The sequence below is a fragment of the Labeo rohita genome, chromosome 9 (genome assembly GCF_022985175.1).
Source record: "Labeo rohita strain BAU-BD-2019 chromosome 9, IGBB_LRoh.1.0, whole genome shotgun sequence".
NCBI classification, from domain to species: domain Eukaryota; kingdom Metazoa; phylum Chordata; class Actinopteri; order Cypriniformes; family Cyprinidae; genus Labeo; species Labeo rohita.
Window position 1 is genome coordinate 31,145,041 of NC_066877.1, and position 19,565 is coordinate 31,164,605.

At 34.0% G+C, this 19,565-nt stretch overlaps 1 protein-coding gene across 4 annotated transcripts in view; it reads left to right on the top strand.

Annotated features, from left to right (window-relative positions):
• Positions 1–14,343: 14,343 nt before the first annotated feature.
• slc4a3 (solute carrier family 4 member 3) overlaps positions 14,344–19,565 on the top strand; it is a 97,975-nt gene continuing 92,753 nt past the window's right edge. For all 4 annotated transcript variants that reach the window (XR_007828405.1, XM_051119031.1, XM_051119032.1 and 1 more), the window contains exon 1: positions 14,344–14,461. The gene's annotated coding sequence lies outside the window, so the exon portion shown is untranslated. The remainder of the gene's footprint in view (positions 14,462–19,565) is intronic.

A 19,565-nucleotide genomic window follows, 5' to 3' on the forward strand; every position in this document is an offset into this window, starting at 1 on the left:
ATGTATGCACTTGGTGAAGTAATAGACAACGCACATGGTAAATACAACTGACTGGTTTGGCTGGTTCATATACACTGCAGTTAGCGTACACGTAATGGGTGAATCTGACTAGTGTGGTACTGCTCAATATGTCTTGAGAAATTTGACAGTCATCATGACATTCTATTACATTGTTTACTTTTAACTACTTTAAACTAGTATACTTTTATCTAGGTCATATGAACAACTGCTTACTATATCTTAAATCAATATCTTACAGTATAAAGTTTGCATTGCTGTTGTTGTTGTTATTTAAAATGATCATTTAAGTTTCATAATGCATGTTTTTATTAACGCAATATGTAACCTGGGACCAAAAAAAACAGTCATCATACATCATCTGAAAGCTTTCCATTGATTTATGTTTTTTTAAGACAGTAGAAAAGCAAAACTGACATTGTTTTATCTTCATCTTTTGCAGTGTGTTGGGTTGTCAGCTGTATGAATGGTTGAAGAACGTTTTACATTGGCTTTTACATTGGCGCTGCTGAAGCGAGATCAGACAAGAGGTGCGTTGAAGTCCTGAAAAGCTGTTTAGAAAAATGTCAGTAATGTTAATTTGAACTTGAGCTACTCTGTCACGTGCACAGGCTTTACATATACCACATTATGCGACATCAGCATGAAAATGCAATACTGGTTCAGGCATGATGCAGGACTGTTGTCACAGTTAGAAGCCAGGGTGTGTATTAGATTGAGTCTGAATCAGAGCCTCCTCCACACCATGATAAAACCTGGAATTAGCAGAGCAAATTTTCAGTCAAGTTTGAACAGAGCACCGCGGTGTCCACCCTAGTTCATACTGTTTTTTTTTTTTTTTTTTCCCCATACACTCTTAAAATTAAAGTTTCCAAAAGGGAGGTTTTGCAGTGATGCCATAGAAAAACTATTTTTGATTCCCCAAAGAACCTTTTCAGTTTCTAAAATAACTTTATTAGCGTTTAAAATAATATTTTCCGCTATTAAGAACTTTTTTGTGCAGTGGTAAGGGTTCAGGTTAAAGGAGAAGTTCACTTCCAGAATAAAAATTTCCTGATAATTTACTCACCCCCATGTCATACAAGATGTTTGTGTCTTTCTTTCTTCAGTCATGAAGAAATGAAGGTTTTTGAGAAAAACATTCCATGATTTTTTTTTCTCCATACTTCTATGGTTTAAGGCTTCTAACGGTTTGAAGGTCCAAATTGCAGTTTCAAAGCTGCTTCAAAGGGCTCTACACAATCCCAGATGAGGAATAAGATTCCTGCCTAGCAAAATAATTGGTCATTTTCTTAAAACAATAAAAATGTATTTACTTCATAACATAGGCGGGGGAAGTGGGGGTACTGAGGGTGCTGCAGCACCCCCTGTTTTTTTCTGTGGGCTACTGTTTAACTGTTGGGAATAAAAAAAAAATGTATATTATTATATACTGTACACTGTCAGAAAAAAAAGGTACAGTTCTGTCGCTGGGGCGGTACCCTACACTCTTAAAAATAAATGTGCTTCACGATGCCATAGAGGAACCTTTTTTGCCTAAATGGTTCCATAAAGAACCTTTAACATGTGAAGAACCTTTCTGTTTCACAAAAGGTTCTTTGTGGCGAAAGAAGGTTCTTAAGATTATAAAAAGGTAAGAACGAGATGGTTCTTTAAAGAACCTTTGACTAAATGGTTCTTTGTGGAACCAAAGATGGTTCTTCGATGACATGGCTGTGAAGAACCTTTTAAAGCACCATTATTTTTAAGAGTGTAAGGTACAAAGTGAAAAGGTACAAATACGTACTTTCAAAGTACTAATCAATGTACCTTTAAGGTACTAATATGTACTGGTTAGGGGTAGGTAAGGTACAAAAATCTATTCTGTCGCCCCTGCGACAGAACTGTACCTTTTTTTCTGACAGTGTAAACTCTCCGAAAAAAAGGTACAGTTCTGTCGCTGGGGCATACCCTAAGGTACAAAAGTGAAAAGGTACAAATATGTACTTTTAGAGTACTAATATGTACCTTTAGGGTACCGACATGTACCTTTAAGGTATATGTACTGTTTAAGGGTAGGTAGGGTAGTAAGATGTACCTTTTCACTTTTGTACCTTAGGGTACCGCCCCAGCGACAGAACTGTAACTTTATTTCTGAGAGTGTATATTTATACTGGAATTTTTGGGGATTTGATTATGAAAAGAAATCTTAGAGTTTTGAGTTATTCAAATCGAATAAAGATGTGTATTATTAACCATTCAGATTTGTTGCTGATTACAACGCATGAGGGACGTATATAAAAAAAAAAAAAAAGAAGTGAAGGAGTGAACGAATGAATTGAACGGATTCGGATGGTGACATGTACGCTGCACGTGAGAAACATCTTCACATATGTACTTTTATATTACATGTACCTTATTTAATAAAATAATATTAATAGCAATAACACTTTAAATGACTTTATATTCTAATTATACATACCTCCCTGTCAGTTTTGTGGTTTCATTGATGGTATAATTTGTTTTGTAATGCTTTGTTCATAATTATTAAATACTATTAAAATACTGTAAACAAAAATAAACACACATTAATTTGTGTTCATAATTGTATGTATTTACAATTATACAACCTAAAACATCTTCCTGTGCACGTGCTTTATAACCACGGATGCTCGTCTTGCACCAGCCTGACATCACGGTTTACACAGTAATGTTGGAAAGGGCAGACGTGACGTAGTACCCACCCAGTGTTTACAAAGCGAACTTGGAAACAAAGTCAAATGTCTTTACGATTGATTTACAATGATGTCGGACGATTTTTTTGAAGGAGAAAAACCCTTTTGAATCAACGTACACAGGAATATTCAAGAAAGAACTGCAGAGCTAGTGCAAGATGAGCATTTGTGGTTAAAAAGTATATAAATATTATTTTTTAAGAAAATGACATTATATAAGACCCTTATATAGTCACTAGATAAGACCCTTATTTCTTGGCTGGGATCGTGCAGAGCCTTTTGAAGCTGAATTAAAACTGAAAGTTGGACCTTCAAACTATTGACTACCATAGAAGTCCACCAATCCTGAAATGTTTTCCTCAAAAAAATGTCTTTGTGACTAAAGAAAGAAAGACATGAACGTCTTGGATGACATGGGGGTGAGGAAATATCTGAAATTTTTATTATGGAGGTGAACTTCTCCTTAAAATCAACCATCAATGCCAATAATAAAAGTTATTATCTAAATAGATCTTTATGAAAGAGTTTTAAGTCATCAACCAAGCAGGTGAGAGATTATTCACGTTTAATGAGGTAATGATTTCTTATAAAACTGACTCAGTAACAGTCACAAAAGAAGGTAAAATAGACATAAAAAGATTCAGACATGTGTTCCTTACATTATGTTAACTTCTCCAAGGTACAAAGAAAGCCTTAAAATTTACTTTTGAGATTGATTTTTTCATAAACAAAAAACCTTGCCTGAAGTAGAGCTTGTCCGGCTCCTATTTTAATATAAGAGGGTTGCACCAAATAAACAGAGCCCCTACAAACTCCTCTGTTTTACTGAACCCTCTGAACCTGTTCCTCTGGACAGGGGTTCAGTTCAGAAGCAATAAAGGGCCTCTGCAAACAAAAGGAGCCCTGTAAAGCAGTTCATTTCCTGTTGTTGCTTTTTGATCCTCACCTCGAACATTTGCCAGAGTGTGGATTTAGAGAGAGACGGAGGCAGATATAGAGTTACTAGTCGTCCCGGGACAGTTTTGAGAGGTGTGCTCTGACAATTCATTCAGTTCAAATGTAAATACGTTCCTTTAAATATCCTCAATGTTGTTCCTCTGGTATGTTTTGTGGTTCTCAACCGTCGTTGCAGCGAAGGAAAGCCTGCCAAGCTGATGTTCGGCACTTTCATTCTAGTCTTTCATCATTTTAGTTTGTAATGTATCTGGTTACCATAACAAAAAACTTAACACGCTTGCTGCTGCTCCCTGACGTCCACTCAGTGCAAATATTGTCTCAAGTGAGCAAGCTAGCTTGCGAAGCTGGAGAAATGCCCAAACAAAAATGTGTTTTCAACGATGAGCTGAAAGAATCTTTCTTCACACAACATGGGAAATTGCATTTGAGGTTTAACTGTCACTATAAATGCTAATGTTCTGGAAATTGCAGTTCATAGTCAGACAACTAACCGCAAGACGCGTTTGTTTTTTTAGATTCAGTACAACTGAATGTTATGTGGGAGTACATTTGAAGCTTTAGGGTTCAGTGCTGTGAATATTTTGTGCTAAATTAATTAAATGAGATGGAATATATATATAGAAACAATACATTTGTAACCTTTACACTCTTAAAAATAAAGGTACCATAGAAATGGTTCCATAAAGAACCTTTAACATCTGAAGAACCTTTCTGTTTCACAAAAGGTTCTTTGTGGCGAAAGAAGGTTTTTCAGATTATAAAAAGTTAAGAAAGAGATGATTTTTTAAAGAACCTTTGACTGAATGGAACCTGAGGTATTCTTTGTGGAACCAAAAATGGTTCTTCTATGGGATCGTTGTGAAGAACCTTTAAAAGGAGAAGTCCACTTCCAAAACAAAGATTCACATATAATGTACTCACCCCCTTGTCGTCCAAGATGTTCATGTCTTTCTTCCTTCAGTCGTAAAGAAATTATGATTTTTGAGGAAAACATTTCAGCATTTTTCTCCATATAATTGACTGCTATGGTGTCCTGATTTTGAACTTCCAAAATGCAGTTTAAATGCGGTTTCAAACGATCCCAAATGCGGTTGTAAATGATCCCAGCCAAAAAAGAAGGATCTTATCTTGTGTAACGATTGGTTATTTTCATAAAGATAATTCAATTTATATACTTTTTAATGTCAAATGCTCGTCTTGTCTTGCTCTCCCTGAACTCTGTGTATTCTGGCTCAGTACAGTTAGGATATGTTGAAAAACTCCCATCTCATGTTCTCCCTCAACTTCAAAATCGCCCTATATCACTGTTTACCTTTTTTTTTAAGGGTGTTTGATCTTCTTTGCATGTTCACTTTGCAAAGACTGGGTCGGTACTTCTGCAGCGATGTAGGATGATTTTGAAATGATTTTTGAAGTTGAGGGAGAAAATACGATTGGAGTTTTTCGACATACCCTAACTGTCTTGAACCAGAATACACAGAGTTCAGGGAAAGCAAGACAAGACAAGCTTTTGAGATTAAAAAAGTATTTAATTTGTATTTTCTTAATGAAAATAACCGATCGTTTCGCTAGATAAGACCCTTCTTCCTCGGCTGGGATCTTTACAACCACATTTGGGATCGTTTGAAGCCACATTTAAACTGCTTTTTGGAAGTTCAAACTCGGGGCACCATATCAGTCCATTATATGTAGAAATGCTGAAATGGTTTTGTCAAAAAACATAATTTCTTTTTACGACTGAAGAAAGAAAGACACGAACATCTTGGATGACAAGGGGGTGAGTACATTATATGTGAATCTTTGTTTTGGAAGTGGACTTCTCCTTTAAGCACCTTTATGTTTAAGTGTGTATTTTCCTTTGATCATGTTCTATATTTGTGTAAAACATTAGGGAACCGCCCAGAAAAAGAGCTGGAACACACTACCCTGCTAAATAAAACATCTCAAACCAGCCTAGACTTGTTTGCTGGTCTCCCAGCCTAGTCAGTCTGGTCTGATGCCTGATTTTAAACTGGTTCTGCATACTTTTCAGCTTGTTGGACTGGGAGACCAGCTTGGAAGAAATCTTTTTTTGTGCAATGGTAAACCAGCTAAGACAACCAAACCACTTTAAGCTTGGTTAGGATTAAAACGAAATTACACTAATATGATATGCACTAATTATATTTTTAGAATTTCATTCATGAAATAAACAGCGTCTTTTAGGATTAACGTCATTCCTGGTATTGTTTCAGATAAGAGTTGGTGGACAAAAACTCCCATGTCCCAGTTTAAGACTTGGTGAGCGTACTTTTTTGGAAATACCAAGCTGAAATTGACTGAAGAATGGAGGTATTTTGCAGTCGTGTGTGTTCGTGTCTGAACAGGTTACAGCATCTTTTTTTCTTACCACAACCAGCAGCTCAGGTTCAGATCGGAGGTGTGATTATGTTGTACCTTAACAAGATCACATAATAGGGATGTACCCAGACAGGGTACATTTTTACAGTTTTTAATAGTAAAAACAAGTCACTAATCATTTTGTTTTGGTTTTGTTTATGAGTGTGTTAGTTTTAGTGTAATACTTAAGCATGTGATGACCTTTTTAACATCTGTGATTTTCCATCTTAATACCAAGCTTCCCCAAAAATTACAAATTAATCTGATAAATAATCTTTTGGAAAGTTGAGCATCCTTGACAACAAGAGAAAACAAATGATGTGTTATATAAAAAAACGATTTACTCAGTGTGTCTGGCTTCTGAGCACAGACAGTTGTGTTTTTAGAAACCAGAACAACAAAACACTGGTCCTATCTTTCAGGAAAACGTGATTTGATTAGAAATTTATTTATGAATGATATCACTGTTGACTCATAGTTAGTCACATTTAAACTAATCTAAACTTAAACTTATAAAAAAAAAAAAAAAAAAAAAAAAAAAAAAAAAAACCTTATTGTAAACGGAGACCAAATCTGCCCTCTAGTGGATATTGGAGAAACAAATCAGAAGTCAACATTTGTAGAGTAGTAGAAACAGTAGTTTCTTTAAAAAAAAAAAAAAGTCACAGTTATATTGGAGCATGTCATTTCCATAAAAAAAAAAAAAAAACTTACTATGAGTGTCATTAGGAATCTAAAGTTAATATGAAATAAATTCTCTCACTACCATGAAAGATTACTTAGTATTAACATGTCTGAAAAAATAATTACTAGTTATATAATAAATAAAATAATAACATCACACTAAAATTAAAGAATCTTCTTAAAGATTTATCTCAGGAATATTATGGTTTTTTTTTTTTTTTGTTATTTCTGTTTTTTTTCTATGTTAATGGGTTTTATATTAATAACAAATAGCACAATAATACAATAATATGCATACAACTAAATGACAGAATTATTTTCATTTAGTCTTTGAGATGCTATCTATCAAAATAATTTAACTAACATAATCATAAATAAAAATCCCTTATTGATGTTAATTGTATGAAGCATTTTTCATATCAGTTTTAGTTTGAATTGTATGAACCAGTTTTCTCATCCTCAAATGATGTGTAATATTTTCTGTTCTTGAACTGTGTGTGTGTGTGTTTAATTGTAAAATAATAAAGCCAGTTTACACCTGAGTTCATTGACTACCCATATCTACTGCAGGACATAATATTTAATGAATCTATTACTCTTTGTATTTAGTTTTTTTGTATTTTTTGTTTTTATTTTAATTTTCAGTTATAGTTTTAATCCTTTAACTGTCACCGTCCCCTCTGTGGGACGCCTAAGTTTACTTCACCATTTTACAAATAAATCCGGACATACTATATATCATTGGGAAGGTCTAAGACTCCTAAATAAATATTGTACCACTCTTTTGTGTTACAAATTATGTAGGAAAAGTGATAGATTAATTTATGGCAAGAGTGCACCTCAAAAACCTACATCATAACAGGAGTTCTGACCTTTGTCAGAAAAAGACTTTCTTTGTTGCCTTTTTACCTATCACACAATATAACTCTTAAGAAATTATATATCAACTGAAAACTTGAAAAACTCTAAATTCATCCTTCAAAAAACAATTTTAAAATCAGACATTGCATTACCATGGAAATTGTACATCAAAATCATATTACAAAATGTTTTTTGTTCATGAATTATACAAATGTAACTTTAGATTGTGCATTTTTATGTCTATGTTTAAGATAAGATAGATAAGGGAGTGAGATAAGGGAGTGAGAGTTAAAGGGTTTATGTTGTTGACAACAGATGTTGTTGGCACAAGTAGCAGGGTCATTATTATGAAATAAATCTAACAATAAATCCATAAAAAAAATATATTTTCATATTTCAAGCAGAATTTTTTATATGCTTTTAGTTTAACTCAAAGTATTTAAATAACAATACTTTACACACACTACAGCAAAAACAGTGACATTTTGAAATATTTGTACTATTTCAAATAACAGTTTTCCATTTAAATATATTTACATTTTTTTCCTGTGATTTCAAAGCTGAATTTTTAACATCTTTACTCCAGTCACATGATCCTTCAGAAATCATTGTAAAACTCTGATTGGCTGCTCAAAAAACACTTATTATGATAATGTTAAAAACAGCTGAGAAGAATGTTTTCAGGTTTCTTTGATGAATAGCATTTATTTGAATTTATAGTATTTATAGCATTTATAGCATTTTGTCTGAAATAGAAATAGAAATCTTTTGTAACATTATAAATGTTTTTATCATCACTTTTCAATCTGTTCAAAAATCAATCAATTTACAGCATCCTTGCTAAATAAAAGCAAAAATAAATAAATAAATAAATACTGACTCCAAGTTTTTTAATGGTATAGTGTATATTGTTACAAAAGCTTTTTAATTCAGACAAACACTGATCTTTGCATCTTTCCATTCATCAAAGAATCCTGAAAAAATGTACTTAACTTTTTAAATATTGTTAATAATATTAATAATAATGTTTCTTCAACAGCAAATCGGCATATTAGAATGATTTTTAGAAGGATCATGTGACACTGAAGTAATAATTTTAAAAAATTAACTTTGATCACAAGAATAAGTTAGATTTAAAATATATTCAAATAGAAAGCTGTCATTTTAAATAGTAAAAATATTTCACAATTTTACTGCTTTTGCTGTTTTTTTGGATTGAAGAAATGCAGGCTTGGTGAACAGAAGAAAAAAACTTTTGACTGGTAGTGTAGTTGCTTATTTGCATGCATATTACTAGCATTTTAGCTGTTTATTAGTACTTACAAAGTATATATTAATGCCTTACTCTGCATGATCATATTTTAGATCCCTTAATCCTACCCCAGACCTAAACTAATATACAAACTATTAATAAGCAGCAAATAAGGAGGTTGATCAGGGAAAACTTATAGTTAACAGTGAATATGTGTTCCCTATGCTAAACTGTTACCATAAATAAATAAATACATGAAAAAAACATTAAAAAAAAAAAAAAAAAAAACATTATTAATGAATGCTCGAACATATTTGCACAGGCCAAAAATACCTGGAGCATTTGTGGTTTGGAGACACCTACCATAAAAACAAGATGCAGACATCAAGACATTTCATCGCCTAGATGTCTGCTTTTGCTCTCTGCTCATGTTTCCTTAGTAATATCACCTCTTCTCAACTGTGACCGACAGTGAATCACGGTAGAGGGTCTGGCAAATCTCTTTGACTCAAACACACAGTGGCTTTATGAACACAAACACATTGATCATGTGTGCTGAAGCGGTTTGAAACCCGCATTGCACTGGCACGGTTTACAGTCCAATGTAAACCACACCAGCAGCATGCAGAATATCATGTTGACTGACAAATATGCAAGCATCGCTTTGACTGACAGGCTGAATCCTCCTATTTCAGTGCTGGGATCTTCGTTTGCCAGAACGATGGAGTAATACCAACCCACAGTCGGCACCTCATACACACTGACACACTGTCTTCCTTATTGTGGCTGAGTAATGACAGGTGTTGCTAATAATGTCTGTACTCCTCCAGGTCTGTGCTGACGCATACATTCTGATGGAATGTTGGATCCGTGTCCTTCTGGGATTCACGTCAGGGGAAGAGGAGATCACTTTAAAAGCAGCCGGCCCACCACCACTGACAGGCAAGCAGCCAGTCTGGGCAATGAGCTCTGAGAACAGTGCTGTGTCACTAACAAGATCCAGATATAAGACAGATGGCTTTTAAAATTAAAGGAAGCCAAAAAAATGAGAGCAGATAAGGAAAGCAATTTAAGGAAGAGCTTTGGAGTAATGGGTCTGGATACTGCAGCTCCTTCACTGTAATACAATTGTACAAAATTTAGATTTAAGGGGAGATTACCAATGCAATTTTTTTAAAAAGTTTATTTAGTTATAAAACTCACAGACTGGCATACTATAAATCTATAAGAACATGCATATGTGCCAAAAGTAATAGTACCATTAAAATATTTACATTGAAAAATGTAACTGATTGCAACTCGTCACTATATCTTAAAAATATAAAAAAATAAAGTAATGCTTTTATTCAGCAAGGGCACATTAAATAGGTCAAATGTGATAGTAAGGACATTTATAAATAAATGCTCTTCTTTTTAACTTTCTATGTAGCGAATAATCCTGCAAAAAATGCAACAGAGTTTGCACAAAAAATATTAAACCACTATTTTCAACAGTGATAACAATTTAGCAGCAAATCAGCATATTAGTATGATTTCTGAAAGATCATGTAAGTAATTATGCTGAAAATTCAGCTTTGCATCACAGAAATAAATTACATTTTAAAATATATACAATTAGAAAAGAGTTATTTTAAACTGTAATAATATATAAGAATATTGGAATTTTACTGTATTGATCAAATAAATGCATATAGTGGAGCATAAGAGACAAAAAATACTACAAAATCTGATAAAAAAAAAAGACTTTAGTCTTGATTGTGAGGAAAAAAAGTCACAATTATGAGATACAAAGTTGCACATGAGAAATAGTCACAAATGTGAGATATGATGTCACAATAATAATAATAATAATAATAATAATTCTTATTTATTTATTTAACACTCTGAGATAATAGAAATAGCGCAAATTAATTAAATCTTTTGCTTTAATACTTTAAATAAAACTGAATATTTTGTTGTTTTCACCTTTTCATTATATGGTTGTGATTTAGAAGATGTTTTAAAATCTGAGTTGTTCCTTGATTATAATTATTCAGATTGGTTAAATCCTTTTTACCAAAATATAAATCAGATGATGTTTAACCAACGACTTTGAGATTAAATAGATATCAGTTCAAATTAAATGCCATTAAAATATTTGACAGTGTACGTATTAAAAAAACAGTGTCAGTGATTATGACTATGGCTTGTATTTCGCAGGCAGAGAGGACACATTACTGAGCATAATCTGAGCATCACAGTTTATTGTGATGTAAAGATTTTCATAGTGTGTTCACAGACATCCCCGGTCTCTCTTACTGAGTAAAACCTTGATTAATGTGTACTAGAAAGGTCAGGCTTTTGATAACATAAAACTGTGCTGATTTATGTTCATTCCACTTCTTAGATGGGTCATTGTTAAGAACCACATCATAATAGTGTTAAAATATTCATGTTTTTTTGATGTTGACATAGTGTATTGGTTCTATTAGGCAGGGCCTTTTAGCTGAGATCTTACACATTGAAATATTCCCTGCACTGATGGGAAAGAAAATTTCCATCCCCCTTCCAACAAAATTTGCTCTTCTGTTAAAAGCTCATGAATATTTTAGAGATTTTGCTGACACAGGACCTTTTATCTTCAGAGAGCAAATGTCAACTTTTTTTTTTTCTATTTTCCAAAGAAAAAGCAAGTGCTTAGCAAAATAACACACTTGTCCTATCATTAGTGTCATTTTTGCATATTGAATGGAAGCTGTATAAATTAGAATAAATTAGCTACTTAATTAATTAAGTTTATGTTTGTTTAGTTTTGTTAAATTTTGTAACCAAAGTATGAGTAATAGTTACAGTGATAGTTATGTCATCACACACATTCACATACTGCAATCAAATCATTTCAGACACTTCAAACTTACCCATTTTAGCCACAAGGAGGCAGCATAATCTGAAAGTGTACTAAATCTTACTCTACTGAAGATATTTCTGTGTCCTTCACATACTGTAGGCTACTTAGTAATTATTATTCTATAGTAATTTACGTACATTGGTCAATATGCAAAAACATTAATTTAAATTAAGTTTGTGTTTGGATATGAATAAATAGGATTAGCTTAACCCAGGGTTAAAAGTGTGAAAGGTTTGTTGGTTTAGTGAAATTAGCCATCAGTAAAGAACAACAGAGGATCATCTTCCTAAAATAAATCAGTGTCAGCATCTCTATCTAAAATATTTTCACAAGACACGTGGGTAACCTCTCATGACTTTTAAATTATTGAATAAAACCTATATAAATAATCACCTTCGCTCTCAAAACAAGGCTGTTCCTTATCAGCAAAAGCACTACATCAAGTTTAACCAAGGAAAACACTCTATTTTCATGTGTTTAATTTAGCTCTTTCCAATTATTTCATAAGCCAGCTGTTGTGTTACAGCATGAGAAGAACATCCTGCCTTTGAGCTCATCACTCAGTGACAGGATGAGAGAAATCAATGACAACAAAACAAGCGATTAGGGACAAGAAAATAAGCAATTTGGGTGTTTGGAAACAGTCCAAGTCATGAATTCATCAGTCCAACACTGCATTCAATTGAGGCTCTCTGAAGTATGTTGGTTTAATTTTGCTGCAAGACACTGAATGGCAAATGAGTGTTGTAGGCTATGACAGGTAACAATTTCTAAATTTCAAACAAGCATGCACATTTGAAAAGTAAGGTGTGCAAACTTCAAATTGAGCAAGACGATATTACTTCTAACTGGTTATATAAAAGCAAATTATTTCAGCTAGTCTACTAATCTACTTGCTGTTTATTCATTTACATCAAGTCCTGTTTATCACCAGGAAATGTTCATAGTTTATTTCGAGCAGGAGATTATGAAAGCAATAACCCGTGGTTAAGTAAGTGAGTCATAGCCTATTAAGATCTTTTTGTGCACTCAAAAATCCGACTTGTAAGATTAATTCTTTTGGTAATTCACTGTTGAGGACCGAATCTTAAGAGTCAGAAATTACGAATCACAAAGAAATTTTAATAGAAGTTTTTGGTACCTCAGCTCAGCTGTAACAGTCCGACCTCCATTGTTTCGATGCCGGAGCAGGGATGTAAGCTAGACAAGAATATTTCAGATTGAGCGATTGAGGTGTTGTGTTGCTGGATGTAATAATGAACATAGTGGTTGTCATTTACTCCCGACATCTGAGCCCCTAAAGATGCAGCGAAGAGAATGTGCCTCCCGATCTACATAAATGCGTCTATGTTTGCGCAAATCATTCGTGATCCAGCTTCACCTACAGCAGAAGTGAGTATAAGGTTTTTTTTTATAAATCTTTGCAATCACCTTTCCTAATAACGTGCTAGTTAGCAAGTTCAGCGGCTAAACGTGGCTAAATGCGGCAGTAAACAGGCTCCTCACTCCATAGGGAGAAGAGAGGGGCGGGGCGAGCAGAGCTCATTTGCATTTAAAGGAACAATCCCTCAGAATGGGATGATTTTTGCAGAGCTCATTTTGACAAGGTAAAAAGGGTGTTGTTTTACACAACCAGTGAGAATTTTTAACGAAAGTATATTATAGACTTTTCATTAAGACCCTAAAATCATATCAACTTGTGGAAAATGGGCATCCGATGACCCCTTTAAGGAATTAGACAACATTCTTGCTATATGTTTTTAAAATCACCAAAAAGAGTAATTTCATAAGAGTAGTCGTTTGGGAAATTGTTTTTCGGGAATTGGACTACACTGGTTGCATTGCATGCATTATACTTTTGATTCACTAACCACACCGGTGGTGCAGCATGTTTAGGATTCACTAAAAAGACTTGACTCATAAGATTCATCTGTTCGAGAATCAGATTGCACATGTGTCAAAACAAATGTCAGGATTTGTCTTGTGGTGAATAGTCACTCAGGAAACACTGTAACAGTAGTTTACCGCTTTGTTCTGCCCGCGTAAATGTAACAATTAACGTTTGAGAACCGAATCAACCAAACGAAATCAACGGAACCGAATCATGAAAATAATTAGATTCTTATATTTCGTAAAATTGAACCTTTTCTCGGATCCCAACCTTACTACTAAGTGAATTGAGTCTTAATGATTTGAACAATTTAGTCTACTAAATAATGGAACAAATTAAAATAAATACAAATTAGAAAATAAAATAATAATAATTCGAAGTGGATTAAAATGGTTAACACAAATGCACATTAAAATAAGAAAGAAATACGATTAAAATAAATAATACATAAACTAAAATGTAATTGAAATAAATAGGCTACATATAACAGTATAGAGAGTAGAAAAAAAAAACTTAATGTAACTAATGTTAAAAAAAAAAAAAAAAAAAAAAAAAAAAAACATATTATTATCAAATATTATTTTAGACACTATCTATAATATTAATTTATTTTTATATTTGAGGCTCCGTGGCATCGAAAAGCCCTGATGTACAGCAGCATCTAGTGGCTGATGCGAGCATCACTCTCGGATGAGGGAGAGACAGAAAGGGAGAGATAGAGCAGCTGGAGCGCTTCACTATGGACCAGCACGGCCGCTGCGCTCTCTGACCGATCGTCTTCACTCTCATTTTGCTTGGACAACTCTCCAAACACACAGGTAGGCGAGCACTACACTGTCCGGGTGCAGATGCGTAGCAGCATCACACATGTTCATGATGGCACAATGAGGAATCGCGCAGATCATCTTGGCTAGCATGGATACTGGTACGTGGAGGCGCTCCTTCCTCCAGAGCCTATGGCAGAAATGAGTCTTCCCGTGGATATCATGAAGGCAGGGGTGTGTGCTCAACAACAAAGCCGACAAAACACTAAATTAGGATGCGTAAAATGTGTGGACGGGTCATTCAGGTGGATGGGAAAATTCGCGTGGAGTCGTATAAGAAGGTGAAGCGTTTGCAGTCACATTTTACAGGTTGGATACAATGAATCAAAGGCGACGTTGAGCCTCTGTGTGTGCATATATGTTTTTGAGATTGTCATTTATGCAAAACATAATAGTGAAACGACATTCAGATTCAGAGTGTCGAGAAACCTGTAACAAAGGGGGAGAGCGTTTGGTGCGCACCTGAAAGGGTTAATGCTTGAAAGATGCTGAAGTAGGTTATTTGAGCTAGTCATCCTGAACATGCATGAAGTTATTAGCGCAACCCTATTATTGGCTTCTAAATAGAATGAAAGCTTTATGACAGAAACTGTTGAAATGAAGATATATGGGTTAAAAGATAGACTGAGTTAATGCAATTCCTACAGTGACTTGAATACACCTGTTTCAAGGTGAACAGATATCAGATTTCTGGATCAAGTCTATTTAGCATTTCAAAACAATTTTTCAGATTTTTTTTTCAATTGTTTACTAAAAATGCACACAATGAATCAAATTTAGATTCAAAATATTAACATTTTATATTTTAAAAATAACTTTTATGGCATATTTAGACCATTTGTGATTATTTTCCACATATTTATTTATTTTTTTAATCATACCTATTTTCCATTGACCCATATACCAACAAAGGCATATATTCATCTTTGTGGTGGATTTTGTGCAATTGTAATTGTTTCCTTAAGTCTTTGTTGAAGTCACGTAGTAGGGTTTAGGATGTTGGTTACCTGTTTAGTTGTATAGGAAGACCGGGGCTAGTTGTCACAAGTTGTCACAAATTATTTGCTAATGAATATGTGACCCTGGACCACAAAACCAGTCTTAAGTAGCACGAGTATATTTGTAGCAATAGCCAAAAATACATTGTATGGGTCAAAATCATCAATTTTTCTTTTATGCCAAAAATCATTAGGATATTAAATAAAGATGTTTCATGAAGATGTTTTGTAAATTTCCTTCTGTAAATATGTCAAAACTTAATTTTTGTTTGGTAATATGCATTGCTAAGAACTCAATTTGAACAATGTTAAAGGTGATTTTCTCAATATTTAGATTTTTTTGCACCCTCAGATTCCAGAATATCAAACAGTTGTATTTCGGCCAAAAATTGTCCTATCCTAACAAACCATACATCAATGGAAAACCTATTTATTCAGCAGCGTTCAGATGATGTATAAATCTCAATTTAAAAAAAAAAAGACCCTTATGACTGGTTTTGTGGTCGAGGGTCACATATTTGCATTGGCACATATAAAAAGATACAGTTCTTTCATCACATGTTGACTGATATCAGTGCATGTTGTTACCGTAAATGTCATAAAATAACATATTACAGATTTACAGTGGAGAATAGCCTTGTAGAAACACAGTTCAAACTTTTGGTTAAAATCTACCACTAAACCAATGCACTTGCAAACAAAACATACAAAATGCTATAAAATGAATATATCTTTGAATTTCTCCTAATCTTGCTTTTTAATAAATGTGTCATTGTATATGGCAGTATATTGGCTATGATGAATTGTTTATGCTCCTCTTTTGTAAGTTGCTTTGGATAAAAGCATGTGTTGATGCAAATATGAATGTACAAAACAAGCATTTGTGCAGTTTCATTCAAGTTAGAGATATGAGACATATCCCCTTCCATATGTAGATCTACATGATTTTTTTTTTAGCTTGATGGTGATCAAATGTGATTCTCTGATGATGATGAGAAAAAAAGGAATGACAACATTCCAGAGTTGGTTTGGTAGCAGAGCAAGAACTGGCTTGAAAATGCATTTTTATGAGTTTTATGTCCTTAGACACTTAAAGGAGACATCCATTCCAAAATAGAACCAGTCTTAAGTAGCACGAGTATATTTGTAGCAGTAGCCAACAACACATTGCAATGGGTCAAAATCATCAATTTTTCTTTTATGCCAAAAATCATTAGGATATTAAATAAAGATCATGTTCCATGAAGATGTTTTGTAAATTTCCTACCATAAATATGTCAAAACTTAATTTTTGTTTGGTAATATGCATTGCTAAGAACTACATTTTTGACAACTTTAAAGGTGATTTTCGCAATATTTGGATTTTTTTTGCACCCTCAGATTCCAGATTTTCGGCCAAATATTGTCCTATCCTAACAAACCATACGTCAATGGAAAATGTATTTACTCAGCTTCAAGATGATGTATAAATCTCAAATTTCAAAAAAATTGACCCTAATGACTGGTTTTGTGGTCCAGGGTCACATATTTGCATTGGCACATATAAAAAGATCCAGTTCTTTCATCACATGTTGACTGATATCAGTGCATGTTGTCACCGTAAATGGCATAAAATAACATATTACGGATTTACAGTGGAGAGTAGCCTTATAGAAACACAGTTCAAACTTTTGGTTAAAATCTACCCTTAAAGTTAGAGATAATTCAAGTTAGAGATATGAGACATATCCCCTTCCATATGTAGATCTACATAAATTTTTTTTTTAGGTTGATGGTGATTTTTTAGGTTGAAATGTGATTCTCTGATGATGATGAGAAAAAAAAGGAATGACAACATTTCAGAGTTGGTTTGGTAGCAGAGCAAGAACTGGCTTGAAAATGCATTTTTATGAGTTTTATGTCCTTAGACACTTAAAGGAGAAGTCCACTTCCAAAACAAAGATTCACATATAATGTACTCACCCCCTTGTCATCCAAGATGTTCATGTGTTTCATTCTTCAGTCGTAAAGAAATTATGTTTTTTGAGGAAAACATTTCAGCATTTTTCTCCATATAACGGACTGGTATGGTGCCCATTTTGAACTTCCAAAATGCAGTTTAAATACGGCATCAAATGATCCCAAATGTGGTTGTAAACGATCCCAGACGAGGAAGAAGGGTCTAATCTAGTGAAACTATCGGTTATTTTCATAGCAATAATAATACAATTTGTATACTTTTTAATGTACAATGCTTGCTCGTCTTGTATCGCTCTGCCTGAACTGTTTTTTTCCGGTTCATGACGTTAGAGTATGTCGAAAAACTCCCATCTCATGTTTTCCCTCAACTTCAAAATTGTCTTATATCACTGTTTTACCTTTTTTGTTTAGGGTGTTTGGTCTTCTTTGCATGTTCACTTTGCAAAGACTGGGTCGGTACTTCTGCAGCAGTGTAGGATGATTTTGAAATTATTTTTGAAGTTGAGGTTAAATTACAATAACCAATTGCTAAGCTAGATAAGACCCTGCTTCCTCGGCTGGAATCGTTTACAACCACATTTGGGATTGTTTAGAGCTGCGATTAAACTGCATTTTGAAAGTTCAAAATCGGGGCACCATATCAGTCCATTATATGGAGAAAAATACTGAAATGTTTCCTTCAAAAAACATAATTTCTTTACAGCTGAAGAAAGAAAGACATAAACATCTTGGATAACAAGGGGGTGAGCACATTATCTGTAAATTTTTGTTCTGGAAGTGGACTTCTCCTTTAATGCCACAACCCTGATATTTTACAATTCAAATCTGCTGAGTTAACCAAATGACACCTGTCCTCATCTTCTGCATGTTTTGGACTATACTTCCCTCAAACTGCACTAAGATTAGCAGTGTAGCTGAAGCATGCTGGCGAGTTAAGTTCATGTAAGTATTAGATCTTTGCAGATGTGCCCTCTACATTGTTTCTTATGCCCACGCACATATCCAAATATAGATCCATACATCAACGGATAGGACTTTGTGGATCATGTTAAGTAGGCTGAAAATTATAGTTACTTCCAGAAGAAGGTGGAGCCTGGCAGAGGCTTGTAAATGTCTACATCTGTGCTGCTCTGGCATTATAGATTCATAAGCTGCAGTATGTATACCAGTGATTCTCAAGTGGTGGGTTGCGACACAGAAAATAGGTCACAGATCTTTTCTGATATGGTAGTTAAAGAAATAGTTCACCCACAACAAGAAAAGTGGTGAAAATGTACTCAGTCTCTAGCCATACAAGATTTAGAGGAGTTTCTTCATGAAAGCAGATTTGGAGAAATTTAGTACCACATCACTTGCTCACCAATGGATCCTCTGTAGAGAATGGGTGCCGTCAAAATGAAAGTCCAAACAGCTGATAAAAGCATCACAATAATCCACATGCAATCCTCATGATCCCAGTTTATCAATTAACATCTTGTGAAGAGAAAAGCTGTGTGTTTCTAAGAAAACAAATCCATTATTAAAGCATTTTAAAGCATTGCTTCTGGCTAAAGTACGAGTTCATAATTCATAATAACGTCTCCTGTGAAAAAGTCCATCCCCTGTTGACCTCTCACATTAAACCCTACCAACATATTTGCTTAGAACTGTTTTGGACTGTTTTCGCTTCTCTCCTGATTTTTTACTGTATAAAGTAATATTACACATAGAGGACTGACGGCACCCATTCACTTTCATTGGTGAGCTGTTCCAAAAGTAGCACAAGCATTCTGTTCCAAACTCATTTATATCTTGGATGACCTGAGAGTAAGTACATTTTCAGAAAATTTTCATTTTTAGGTGAGCTATTTCTTTACCAGCAGGAAAGAAACAAGGCCTAATAAATAGAATTATAAACTTATGAATGAAAGGAGAAAACACCTTGGTCTTTGTTGTTGAGGACAATATTTGGCACATGTGTATCACTTTTTCTGTAGTTTACACATTTGCAAAGTTGTCCATTTTCCTATACAGCCAATGTCATGTTAATGTAGTACAGTTCATGACACTGTTAATGATTTTAAAACTCATATTCATTTACTTTTGTACAATAAACTGTCGTGTTGGGTCTCTACTTGATGTGCAATGTAAAATCTAGGTCT